Below are 14,168 nucleotides of genomic sequence, written 5' to 3' on the forward strand. Positions count from 1 at the left end.
TTTACTAATGAGTGCAGTTATTATAAAGTGTTACCAATGCATTTACTAATGTTAACAAATTAGACATTATTTTACAGTGTTATAAAATCCTTTAATGACTTATAAGCATTTGTGAAAGTTCTGCTTGCATTACAGCTTAGTCTTCATCTGTGAGCTGAACAGATTTACTGTTCCATCCATGAGATTATGTAAATTAAGATAAATGTCATGTCACAGGATGGAATAGGTCAGTATCAAATGAGATTGAAATTATTATTTGCAGCACAAGTAAGTATTTTTAGAATTTTGTTTTTAATTCCTGAAACTGTCAGAAAAGGATAAGGCCTAAGAGATTTCTTAAGCTGTAATGAAAACAGCAATGTTAGCAAAAGCAACAAAAAATAACAATTTAAAATACTTTTTTTTTTCTGGTGATTAAAGAGATGATTAAGTTTCTCTCTCTCTCTTTCTCTCTCTCTCTCTCTCTCTCATTGTGTCTGCCACTCAGCTCATGCCCATCCCCCACTCACAGACACACACTCACACACTCAGTCAGCACACAGACTCAAACAGAGGGACAGAGTGAGTTGAGATGTCTGACAGTTTTTTAATTTTCTTTTAATCATACAGTGTTGTAAAGTCATGAAACTATGCATATGTCCTCAGAATGATTTGATCTCTGTATGATTTTTTTTTAAGTGTTTGGAAGCTGCAATTTAAAAATACAAGACAATTAATGATTCCCTTTTTACTGTCATTTCAAAAAATCACCACGACAAAACCGTTCAAGCTAACCAAAATCCGTTCGCAATTTAAGTTCCTCAATGTTTTTTCAACATGTAGACAAAGTTTGGTGAGTATAGTGAACATTTCCTGTGAGGAGTATGCATTAAATCAGAGCTCAATTTAAATATTCAAATCAAAATAGCCGACTTCCTGTTGGTCGTAGCTGATGACTGTGAATTAGAAAGTTGTCCGTCTTGAAAAGAACAATTTATGTACCAAGTTTGGTGTCTGTAGCTAAAACCAACCCCCCCACTTTTGACAAAAGGTGGCGCTATAGAGTGCCTCCTTCACGCCCTTTTAAAAGCTTTTGCCATTGTCTAGCTATCACTAATACTGATATGTCTTTTGAGTTTCATGTAAATCTGAGCTTGTTGTCTGCCTCAAACTCACCATAACAGAACATTCAAGTTTGACACGTTGCCATGGCAACACTATATCAGATATCAATATCCCCACAACAGATTTACATCGGCCGTGTCTTGTCATTATTCTGATGAAGTTTTAAGTAAATAGAGTAAAAATAAGATGCTGAATTCAAAGCATTTGGAAAATGACTCACTTCCTGCTGCCAGTTGGTGGCGCTATAATGTTGACTCTTAATAGTCACATATATACGATCGGTATCATACAACGAACAAACCAATGAAGTTTGATCAAATTCAGGAAATGTATGTGGATGTTATTAGACATTTCCTGTTTCTCATTTCTAGCCATAATTTCCAAGCCTCGCCACGGGCAAACCGTTCGAGATATCAAAAATCCCCTCGCAATTTTTCATCCCCAATGTCTTGAGATCATGTTTACAGAGTTTCGTGGCGAATGGGTTGAAAACCTCAGAGGAGTATTTCAAATTCCAGAGCATGCTTTTTTTAAACAGCCCTGAATAGCTGACTTCCTGTTGGGCGGAGCCTATGACATAAAGTGTGAAAGTTGTTCGGCTCAATGAGATCTATAAGTGTACCGAGTTTCATATAAATACATGCTAGTGTGTGTGAGCTATGGTTCAAGATTTCTGACTGTGTTCCAGGGGGCGCTGTAGAGCCCCTGTGCCACGCCCGGGTCCCAGCCTCAGCAGCGTCCTGATGGCCGCAGATTCCAATGTGTGTGCCAATTTTCAAGAGTTTTTGAGCATGTTAAGGCCCCCAAAACCCCCCGGAAGGTTTAATAAAAAATAAAAAAAATAATAATAAGAAGAATAATCCTTAGAAGAACAATAGGGCTCTTCGCCCCTTCGGGCTTGAGCCCTAAATATAGCTGCAAGCAGCGATGTCGGGCTCAAGCCATCAGTGCAACGCCACCCTGGTGGCATCGGGAAAACTGTGCCCAGCGGGCATAAGCATTTACAGTAATCCTCTGACAATCAAGTTTTAAGGGATGTGGCAGTTAAAGGGTTAATCCGACCAATCTAGACTTTGAAATCACATACACAGAACAATATATATAACTTTAGTAACACTTTATTTTAAAATGTATAAAAAATGTATAAGGTGTGCATTGTAGCTGACACCTATATGAACACATTACAATTGTTTTGTGACTACAAGTCTTTCTTCTCAAATGCTATTGAGTGGTCGCGAACGCGGATGGGAGAATGGCGCATATTTGTTTTGTTTTTTTTGAGCAACTGGTGCCCCCTCTGGGAGTTGGTGCTCTACGAAGACTGCATACTCTGCATATAGGGAGCGGCGGTACTATCTGGAAGATATATTCCTCAAACCATCGTACAAGTGAAGGTGATGCTAGTCCTTCAAGAATCGCTCAAAACCTTTTCAAGTGTACAGTTGCCTTTTATTGCATCTTGAAATAAATATTTCTGAATTCTGAATCAAACTGGGTTGTGTTTATTGATTTATTTTATAAGACAACTGAAACTTTAATCTCCTTTGTAATATATGTGCTTTTAAACCAAGAACAATGTAATTAGAGATGTATTCCTGCTTAATAATGACTATTATTAAGGGAAAAGGCTTTATAATCATGAACTATTTACTAATGCTTAGCTAATGAGTGCAGTTATTATAAAGTGTTACCAATGCATTTACTAATGTTAACAAATTAGACATTATTATACAGTGTTACCAAACCCTTTAATAATTTATTAGTGTTTTGTAATGATTTTAATGACCTATACGCATTTGTGAAATAGTTTTGCTTGCATTGCAGCTTAATCTGTCAGTTGAAGAGTTTTACTGTTACATCCATGAGATTAATAAATGTCATGTCACGTCACAGGTTGTCATAGGTCAGTATCAAATGAGTTTGAAATTATAATTTGCAGCACAAATAAGGCTTCTTAGGATGTTTTTAAATCCCAAAAACTGTCAGAAAAGGATAAGGCCTAAGAGATTTCTTAACCTGTAATGAAAGGAAAAAAACACCACCATTAGCAACAACAAAAACAATTAAAGCTGCAAGCAGCGATGAACGGGCCCTCGCACCCGGGCTCACCACCAGCGAGTTGCTTTAGTAAAAAGGTGAACGGTGAGAGAATGCATTTAATGTCAAAAATATAAGTGGAATATATCAAAGTATATCCCATATATGTGCCAATCTTACCATTGCCAGCAGGTGGCGCTATCATTATAATGGAATATTGGCCTTCAGATGTGCTCAGGCCAGGACTCTTATCAAACATGTGAAGTATGGGAAAGACTGAACATTTTATGCTTGAGTTACAACAACTTCTCTTGCTGTGGCAAGACATCAAATTTTGTCATGGCGCCATGGAAACGCCCTTTAACAAAAACTCAAGATCTCCAAAAGTTAACATTGCACAGGCCTTTAGATTAGACTGACCACAACATATATGTTAATCTCAAAAAAATTATAGGAGTAGTTTGTCGCAGCGTAAAACATGTCACTTCCTGTTGCCAATAGGTGGCGCTATGATTATAACTGAATGTGGGCATGTAGATCTGTTAAGGGCAGAAGTTTTATCTAACATGTGAAGTTTGGGGCAGATTGGACATTGTATGTCTGAGTTACAGCAACTTCCTTTTTCATGGCGAAACATCGAAATTTGTCAGGCCGCCATGGACACGCCCTTTAACGAAATCTAAAGTTCTTCGCAATTTAACATCGCAAAGGGCTTAAGATTACACTGACCAAGTTTGTTGTTGATCTGAATAAATATCTAGGAGGAGTTCGTTAAAGTACAACCCCTGAAAATGGCCAAAACAACACTAATTTTGCACAGAAAATTCTAAATAACTGACTTCCTGTTGGGATTTGGATTTCGTACCAAGAGACTTTTTCGTAGATATTGGTGTGTTACATGTGTGTACCGATTTTTGTACATGTACGTGAAACATAGCTCGAGGCGCACTCCGTTTAAAGTGTATACGCACTCCGTTGAAAGTGTATAGGTGGCGCTATCAAGCCATTTTGCCACACTCGATGGAATATTGGCCTTCAGATCTGTTCAGGCCAGGACCCTTATCACACAAGTGAAGTTTGGGCAAGATCAGACATTTTATGCCTGAGTTATAACATCTTTTATTCCCATGGCGAGACATCGAACTTCATCACGGCGCTATTGGACACACCTTTTAACAAAAACTCAAGATCTTCACAACTAAACATCACACAGGTCTTTAGATTAGACTGACCACAAAAAAGACATTGATGTCATAAAATTTCTAGGAGTAGTTTGTTGCAGTGTAAAATATGTAACTTCCTGTTGCCAATAGGTGGCGCTATGACTATAACTGAATATTGGCATGTAGATCTGTTCAGGTCAAGAGTCTTATCCAACATGTGAAGTTTGGGGCAGATTGGACATTGTATGTCTTGAGTTACAGCAACTTCCTTTTTCATGGCGAAACATCGAAATTTGTCAGGCCGCCATGGACCCGCCCTTTAACGAAACGTCAAGTCCTTCGCAATTTATTATTGCAAAGGGCTTTAGATTACACTGACCAAGTTTGGTGTTGATCTGAATAAATCTCTAGGAGGAGTTCGTTAAAGTACAACCCCTGAAAATGGCAAAAACAACACCAATTTTGAAGGGAAAATTCAAAATAACCGACTTCCTGTTGGGATCCGGATTTCGTACCAAGAGACTTTTTTGTAGGTATTGGAGTATTACATGTGTGTACCAATTTTTGTACATGTACGTGAAACATAGCTCGAGGCGCACTCAATTGAAAGTGTATAGGTGGCGCTATCTAGCTATTTTGCCACACCCAATGGAATATTGGCCTCCAGATGTGGGCAGGTCAGTACTCTTATCAAACATGTGAAGTTTGGGCAAGATCTGATATTTTATGCCTGAGTTACAACAACTTCTACTCCCATGGCGAGACATCGAACTTTGTCACCGCGCCATGGACACGCCCTTTAACAAAAACTCAAGATCTTCACAATTTAACTTTGCACAGGCCTTTAGATTAGACTGACCACAAAAAAGACATTGATGTCATAAAATTTCTAGGAGTAGTTCGTCGCAGCGTAAAATATGTCACTTCCTGTTGCCAATAGGTGGCGCTATGACTATAACTGAATATGGGCATGTCAATCTGTTCATGTTAGGAGACTCATCAAACATGTGAAGTTTGGGGCAGATTGGTCATTGTATGTCTGAGTTATAGTAACTTCCTGTTTCATGGCGAATCATCGAAATTCGCCAGGCCGCCAAGGACACACCCATTAACGAAAACTCAAAAGCTTCGCAATTTAACATCGCAAAGGCCTTCAGATTAGGCATACCAAATTTGGTGTTGATCTGAATGAATCTCTAGGAGGAGTTCGTTAAAATACAATGCATGGAAATGACAAAAATGACACAAAATTTGCTCATAATATTAGTAATAACCGACTTCCTGTTGGGTTTCGGATTTTGCTCCAAGAGACTTTTTTGTAGGTATTGGAGAGTTACATGTGTATACCGATTTTCATACATGTACATGAAACGTAGCTCGAGGCGCACACCGTTGAACGTGTATAGGTGGCGCTGTTGAGCCATTTTGCCACACCCACTTCTGAAACCCATATCAGACGTAAATTTTCGCCAGTTCTGAGGTGTGTGCAAAGTTTCATGACTTTTCGAGCATGTTTAGGCCCTCAAAAATGCGATTCATTTTGGAGAAGAAGAAGAATAATAATAATAATAATAATAATAATAATAATAATAATAATAATAATAAACGGAGCAATTCCAAGAGGGTCCTCACACCATCGGTGCTCGGGCCCTAATAACAATTTAAAATATAGATTTTTTTTCCTGATTATTAAAGGAATGATTAGGTCTCTCTCTCTCTCTCTCTCTCTCTCTCTCTCTCTCTCTCTCTCTCTCTCTCTCTCTCTCTCTCTCTCTGCCAGACAGCCCCTCCCTACAATCCACACACACTGTCAGTCACCAAAGATTCACAGTCACCAACCCCCTCACACTCACACTCCCCCTCCCTCTCCCCCTCCCTTTCCTCACACAGACGGAGTGGCCAGAGTGAGATCATGTCAGTTGAGAAGTCTGACAGTTTTTTCTTTTCTTTTATCCATACAGTGTTGTAAAGTCATGAAACTATGCATATTTCCTCATAATGATTTGATCTCTGTATGAAAACATGCCTTGAAGTGTTTGGAAGCTGCAATTTAGACATACAATACAATTAATGTTTCCCTTCTTACTGTCATTTCAAAAAATCACCACGTCAAAACCGTTCAAGCTAACCAAAATCCGTTCCCAATTTAAGTTCCTCGATGTTGTTTCTTCATGTAGTCAAAGTTTGGTGTGTATAGTGTACTTCCCATGTGAGGAGTATGCATTAATTCACAACTGTAAAATCTCAAAAATACACATTCAAATCAAAATAGCTGACTTCCTGTTGATCGTAGCTTATGACTGTGAATTAGAAAGTTGTCCGTCTTGATAAGAACAATTTAAGTACCGAGTTTGGTGTCTGTAGCTAAAACTAAATAAAATGCATTATTATTATTATTAGCTGTACACTTGCTAAACATTTTTAAATATAAACTTATGCAATTGTGTGTGTATATATATATATATATATATATATATATATATATATATATATATATATATATATATATATATATATATATATATATATATATATATATATATATATATATATATATATATATATATATATATATATATAAATTCAAGTGTACAGTTTTCTTTTATTGCATCTTGAAATAAATATTTATGAGTTCTGTGTTTGTTTATTTTATTTATTTTATTTTTTATTTTTTATTTTTTTTTATTTTATTACAGCCTTTAATCTCCTCAAAATAAATGTGCATATAAACTATGAACAATTTAATTATAGCTGTATTTATAAAATGCTTACTAAAATATTAATTTTGGGAGAAGGCTATATAAAGCATGAACTGACTATTTACTAATGCTTAGCTAAGAATTGCAGCTATTATGACGTGTTACCAATGCATTTACTAATGTTAACAATTGAGACATTATTTTAAAGTGTTACCAAATCCTTAAATAATTTAAAAGTGTTTTGTTATGATTTCATTAACCTATAAGCATTTGTGAAATAGTTCTGCTTGCATTAAAGCTTAGTCTTCATCTGTGAGCTGAACAGTTTTACTGTTACATCCATGAGATTAATAAATGTCATGTCATGTCACAGGGTGACAGAGGTCAGTATCAAATGAGTTTGAAATTATTATTTGCAGCACAAATAAGGTTTTTTAGGATTTTTTTTAATCCCTGAAACTGTCAGAAAAGGATAAGGCCTAAGATATTTCTTAAGATGTAATGATAACAGCACAATTAGCAACAACAACAAAAAAATAACTATTTAAAATACAGTTTTTTTTCTGGTGATTAAAGAGATGTTTAAGTCTCTCTCTCTCTCTCTCTCTCTCTCTCTGTCTGTCTGCCACTCAGCTCACACCCCTCCCCCACTCACACTCACACACACACACAGAGTCAGCACACAGAGTGACAGAGTGAGATCAGATGTCTGACAGTTTTTTAATTTTCTTTTAATCATACAGTGCTGTAAAGTCATGAAACTATGCATATTTCCTCAGAATCACTGGTTTTCTAAATTAAAAATGTTTTTTAAAGGTTTGGAAGCTGCAATTTAAAAATACAAGACGATTAATGTTTCACTTTTTACTGTAATTTCAAAAAATCACCACGACAAAACCGTTCAAGCTAACCAAAATCTGTTCGCAATTTAAGTTCCTCGATGTTTTTTCTTCATGTAGACAACGTTTGGTGTGTATAGTGTACTTCCCCTGTGAGGAGTATTCATTAATTCACAACTATGAAATCTCAAAAATACACATTCAAATCAAAATAGCTGACTTCCTGTTGATCGTAGCTGATGACTGTGAATTAGAAAGTTGTCCGTCTTGAAAAGAACAATTTATGTACCAAGTTTGGTGTCTGTAGCTAAAACTAACCCCCCCACTTTTGACAAAAGGTGGCGCTATAGAGTGCCTCCTTCACGCCCTTTTAAAAGCTTTTGCCATTGTCTAGCTATCACTAATACTGATATGTGTTTTGAGTTTCATGTCAATCTGAGCTTGTTGTCTGCCTCAAACTCACCATAACAGAACATTCAAGTTTGACACGTTGCCATGGCAACACTATATCAGATATCAATATCCCCACAACAGATTTACACCGGCCGTGTTTTGTCATTATTCTGATGAAGTTTTAAGTAAATCGAGTAAAAATAAGATGCTGAATTCAAAGCATTTGGAAAATGACACACTTCCTGCTGCCAGTTGGTGGCGCTATAACTTTGACTCTTAATAGCCACATATATACAATCGGTATCATACAACGAACAAACCCATGAAGTTTGATCAAATTCAGGAAATGTATGTGGATGTTATTAGACATTTCCTGTTTCTCATTTCTCGCCATAAGTTCCATGCCTCGCCACGGGCAAACCGTTCAAGATATCAAAAATCCCCTCGCAATTTTTCATCCTCAATGTCTTGAGATCATGTTCACAGAGTTTCGTGGCGAACGGGTTGCAAACCTCAGAGGAGTATTTCAAATTCCAGAGCATGCTTTTTTTAAACAGCCCTGAATAGCTGACTTCCTGTTGGGCGGAGCCTATGACATAAAGTGTGAAAGTTGTTCGGCTCAATGAGATCTATAAGTGTACCGAGTTTGATATAAATACATGCAAGTGTGTGTGAGCTATGGTTCAAGAATTCTGACTGTCTTCCAGGGGGCGCTGTAGAGCCCCTGTGCCACGCCCGGGTCCCAGCCTCTGCGGCGTCCTGATGGCCGCAGATTCCAATGTGTGTGCCAATTTTCAAGAGTTTTTGAGCATGTTAAGGCCCCCAAAACACCCCGGAAGGTTTAATAAAAAATAAAAATAATAATAATAATAATAACAAGAATAATCCTTAGAAGAACAATAGGGCTCTTCGCCCCTTCGGGCTTGAGCCCTAACAAGAATAATCCTTAGAAGAACAATAGGGCTCTTCGCCCCTTCGGGCTTGAGCCCTAATAATAATAATAATTAACCCTTAGGGGACTAAGCCCTTTTTGGTCCGTTTTCTCTATTTTTACATTTCGGCTTATAAACCATATGTAATGAGGATGGACCACCATGTATTTGGTATCAATGGATTCACAAGACCCTAAGCTACCATAAGCATGCTTGCAATATGTCTATAAAGGAAGTATGAGTGAATAATTGTACAATAAACTAGAGAATTTCAAAGACGAAAATTAGATTTTTGTCATTTATTACTGAAAATCCTACCTCACACAACAATAGTTAAAAGTTTTTGACCCAAAAATATATTTTTCAAACTCTTTGCTTGACAGCAATGGGTTAATGTTCAATCAAATGTGTAAAGAACAATTAAATAATTAACTTTATTTACAAACAGTCCTAGGCGTTTTTTTTATTTTTGGAACTAAGCCCTTTTTGGTCTGTTTTCTCTATTTTTATATTTGGGCTTATAAATCATATGTAAAGGAGATGGAACACCCTGTGTTTGGTATCTATGGATTCAGAAGACCCTAAGCTACCATAAGCATGCATGCAATATGTTTATATAAAGGAAGTATGAGTGAAACATTTTACAATAAACTAGAGAATTTCAAAAACGAAAATTAGATTTTTGTCATTTATTACTGAAAAACACACAATATAGAACAGTTTTTGAACAAAGAAAATATATTTTTTCAAACTCTTTGCTTGACAGAAATGTGTTATTGTTTAATCAAATGTGTAAAGAACAATTAAATAATTAACTATTTTTAAAAACAGTCCTAGGCATGCCAGTGAGCAAAGAAAAGCCTCTCCAGGCCTTTCCAGTAATTGTTCCAGAGCTTGTTCTGCCGTAAATCTTTTACTGCTTGCCATTTTGATAAAACAATTCTGTAATAATGCTGTATCTCTCTCGAATTTATCTCTTTGTGCTCACTAACACTCCGATCGCTTTCTGCTTTCTCCACGTGATGCGGATTTTCCGATCGCTCGAATTTACCTCTTTTTGCTCGCTAATACTCCGATCGCTCTCTGTAACACTGATTCTCTGAACGCTTATTGATTACATGTCTTTTACTATAGTCCAGCCAGCTTTTACAAGGCTACAGCAGAGCTACACAGTCCTCTGAAAGGCTAGAAGACATAACCTTCCTCTGATTGGGTTAGAAAAAGACTCCTCCCAGCGGCAATTTTTCCATTGGCTGTTGCGTGTTGAATCTGCCTAACACAATCGTTTTCATTGGCCTGTTTACGCAGTGGTATTGCGCAATAAGGGAAGTGTTTAATATACAAACTGAACACCGCTGTTTTCAGCGGAATCTGAGGAAGACGGCAAAAAAACCCGCATCTCTCTAGCATTAATAGTTTTTGAGATAACTACACATTTGTAAAAGTATGCCATTTTGGGCGGTACCGCCCAATCCGTCCCCAGAGGGTTAAAGCTGCAAGCAGCGATGAACGGGCCCTCGCACCCGGGCTCACCGGCAGCGAGTGGCTTTAGTAAATAGGTGAACGGTGAGAAATATGCATTTAAACTCATAAATATATGTAGAATATATCAAAGTTTATTCAATATATGTGCCAATCTTTGTGTTGCCAGCAGGTGGCGCCATCATTATAATGGAATATTGGCCTTCAGATGTGTTCAGGACAGGACTCTTATCGAACATTTGAAGTTTGGGGAAGATTGAACATTTTATGCCTGAGTTACAACAACTTCTCTTGCTGTGGCGAGACATCAAATTTTGTCTTGGCGTTATGGACACGCCCTTTAACAAAAACTGAAGATCTCCACAATTTAACATTGCACAGACCTTTAGATTATACTGACCACAAAAAATACATTAATGTCAAAAGATTTCTAGGAGTAGTTTGTCGCAGCATAGAACATGTCACTTCCTGTTGCCAGCAGGTGGTGCTATGACTATAACTGAATATGGGCATGTAGATCTGTTAAGGGCAGAAGTCTTAACTAACATGTGAAGTTTGGGGCAGATTGGACATTGTATGTCTGAGTTACAGCAACTTCCTTTTTCATGGCGAAACATCGAAATTTGTCGGGCCGCCATGGACACGCCCTTTAACGAAACCTCAAGATCTTCGCAATTTAACATCGCAAAGGCCTTAAGATTTAAATGACCAAGTTTGGTGTTGATCTGAATAAATCTCTAGGAGGAGTTCGTGTACGTGAAACATAGCTTGAAGCGCACTCCGTTGAAAGTGTATAGGTGGCGCTATCGAGCCATTTTGCCACACCCGATGGAATATTGGCCTTCAGATGTGTTCAGGCCAGGACTCTTATCACACATGTGAAGTTTGGGGAATATCGGACATTTTATGCCTGAGTTATAACATCTTTTATTCCCATGGCGAGACATCGAACTTCGTGACGGCGCCATGGACACGCCTTTTAACGAAAACTCAAGATCTTCACAACTTAACATCGCACAGGCCTTTAGATTAGACTGACCACAAAAAAGACATTGATGTCATAAAATTTCTAGGAGTAGTTCATCGCAGTGTAAAATATGTCACTTCCTGTTGCCAATAGGTGGCGCTATGACTATAACTGAATATGGGCATGTCAATCTATTCAGTTTCGGAGTCTCATCAAACATGTGAAGTTTGGGGCAGATTGGTCATTGTATGTCTGAGTTATAGCAACTTCATTTTTCATGGCGAATCATCGAAATTCGCCAGGCCGCCACGGACACGCCCTTCAACGAAAACTCAAGATCTTCGCAATTTAACATCGCAAAGGCCTTTAGATTAGGCATACCAAACTTGGTGTTGATCTGAATTAATCTCTAGGAGGAGTTCGTTAAAATACAACGCATGGAAATGGCAAAAATGACACAAAATTTGCTCATAATATTAAAAATAACCGACTTCCTGTTGGGTTTAGAATTTTGCTCTAAGAGACTTTTTTGTAGGTACTGGAGAGTTACACATGTGTACCGATTTTCATACATGTACGTGAAACATAGCTCGAGGCGCACACCGTTGAACGTGTATAGGTGGCGCTGTCGAGCCATTTTGCCACACCCACTTCTGAAACCCATATCAGATGTAAATTTTCGCCAGTTCTGAGGTGTGTGCAAAGTTTCATGACTTTTTGAGTATGTTTAGACCCTCAAAAATGCGATTCATTTTGGAGAAGTATAATAATAATAATAATTAAAGCTGCAAGCAGCGATGAACGGGCCCTCGCACCCGGGCTCACCGGCAGTGAGTGGCCTTAGTAAATTGGTGAACGGTGAGAAATATGCATTCAAACTCATAAATATAAGTGGAAAATATCAACATTTATTCCACATGTGCCAATCTTCCTGGTGCCAGCAGGTGGTGCTATCATTATAATGGAATATGGCCCTTCAAATGTGTTCCGGGCAGGACTCCCATCGAACATGTGAAGTTTGGGGAAGATCGAACAAATTATGCCTGAGTTACAACAACTTCTCTTGCTGTGGCGAGACATCAAAATTTGTCATGGCGCCATGGACACGCCCTTTAACAAAAACTCAAGATCTCCACAAGTTAAAATTGCACAGGCCTTTAGATTAGACTGAATACAAAAAATACTTTAATCTCAAAAAAATTCTAGGAGTAGTTTGTCGCAGCCTAAAACATGTCACTTCCTGTTGCCAGCAGGTGGCGCTATGACTATCACTGAAAATGGGCATGTAGATCTGTTAAGGGCAGAAGTCTTATCTAACATGTGAAGTTTGGGGCAGATTGGACATTGTATGTCTGAGTTACAGCAACTTCCTTTTTCATGGCGAAACATCGAAATTTGGCAGGCCACCATGGACACGCCCTTTAACGAAACCTCAAGATCTTCGCAATTTAACATCACAAAGGCCTTTAGATTACACTGACCAAGTTTGGTGTTGATCTGAATAAATCTCTAGGAGGAGTTCGTTAAAGTACAACCCCTGAAAATGGCAAAAACAACGCCAATTTTGCAGAGAAAATTCTAAATAACCGACTTCCTGTTGGGATTCGGATTTCGTACCAAGATACTTTTTTGTAGGTATTGGTGTGTTACATGTGTGTACCGATTTTTGTACATGTACGTGAAACATAGCTCGAGGCACACTCCGTTGAAAGTGTATAGGTGGCGCTATAGAGCCATTTTGCCATACCCGATGGAATATTGGCCTTCAGATGTGTTCAGGCCAGGACTCTTATCACACATGTGAAGTTTGGGGAAGATCGGACATTTTATGCCTGAGTTATAACATCTTTTATTCCCATGGCGAGACATCGAACTTTGCCATGGCGCCGTGGACACGCCTTTTAACGAAAACTCAAGATCTTCACAACTGAACATCGCACAGGCCTTTAGATTAGACTGACCACAAAAAAGACATTGATGTCAAAAAATTTCTAGGAGTAGTTCATCACAGCGTAAAATATGTCACTTCCTGTTGCCAATAGGTGGCGCTATGACTATAACTGAATATGGGCATGTCAATCTGTTCAGGTTTGGAGTCACATCAAACATGTGAAGTTTGGGGCTGATTGGACATTGTATGTCTGAGTTATAGCTACTTCATTTTTCATGGCGAATCATCAAAATTCGCCAGGCCGCCACGGACACGCCCTTCAACGAAAACTCAAGATCTTCGCAATTTAACATCTCAATGGCCTTTAGATTAGGCATACCAAATTTGGTGTTGATCTGAATTAATCTCTAGGAGGAGTTCGTTAAAATACAATGCATGGAAATGGCAAAAATGACAAAAAATTTGCTCATAATATTAAAAATAACCAACTTCCTGTTGGGTTTAGAATTTTGCTCCAAGAGTCTTTTTTGTAGGTCTTGGTGTCTTACATGTGTTTACCGATTTTCAGACATGTGCGTGAAACGTAGCTCGAGGCGCACACCGCTGAACATGTATAGGTGGCGCTGTCGAGCCATTTTGCCACGCCCACTTCTGAAACCCA

General features: G+C 38.1%; 1 long non-coding RNA gene across 1 annotated transcript in view; it reads left to right on the forward strand.

The window, feature by feature from the left end:
• The first annotated feature begins 3,932 nt into the window (after positions 1–3,932).
• LOC128021164 (uncharacterized) overlaps positions 3,933–14,168 on the forward strand; it is a 28,763-nt gene continuing 18,527 nt past the window's right edge. Inside the window, exon 1 of the long non-coding RNA XR_008185490.1 lies at positions 3,933–4,500. This is a non-coding gene — a long non-coding RNA (uncharacterized LOC128021164). The remainder of the gene's footprint in view (positions 4,501–14,168) is intronic.

This window comes from Carassius gibelio, chromosome A1 (assembly GCF_023724105.1).
Source record: "Carassius gibelio isolate Cgi1373 ecotype wild population from Czech Republic chromosome A1, carGib1.2-hapl.c, whole genome shotgun sequence".
Lineage (NCBI taxonomy): Eukaryota > Metazoa > Chordata > Actinopteri > Cypriniformes > Cyprinidae > Carassius > Carassius gibelio.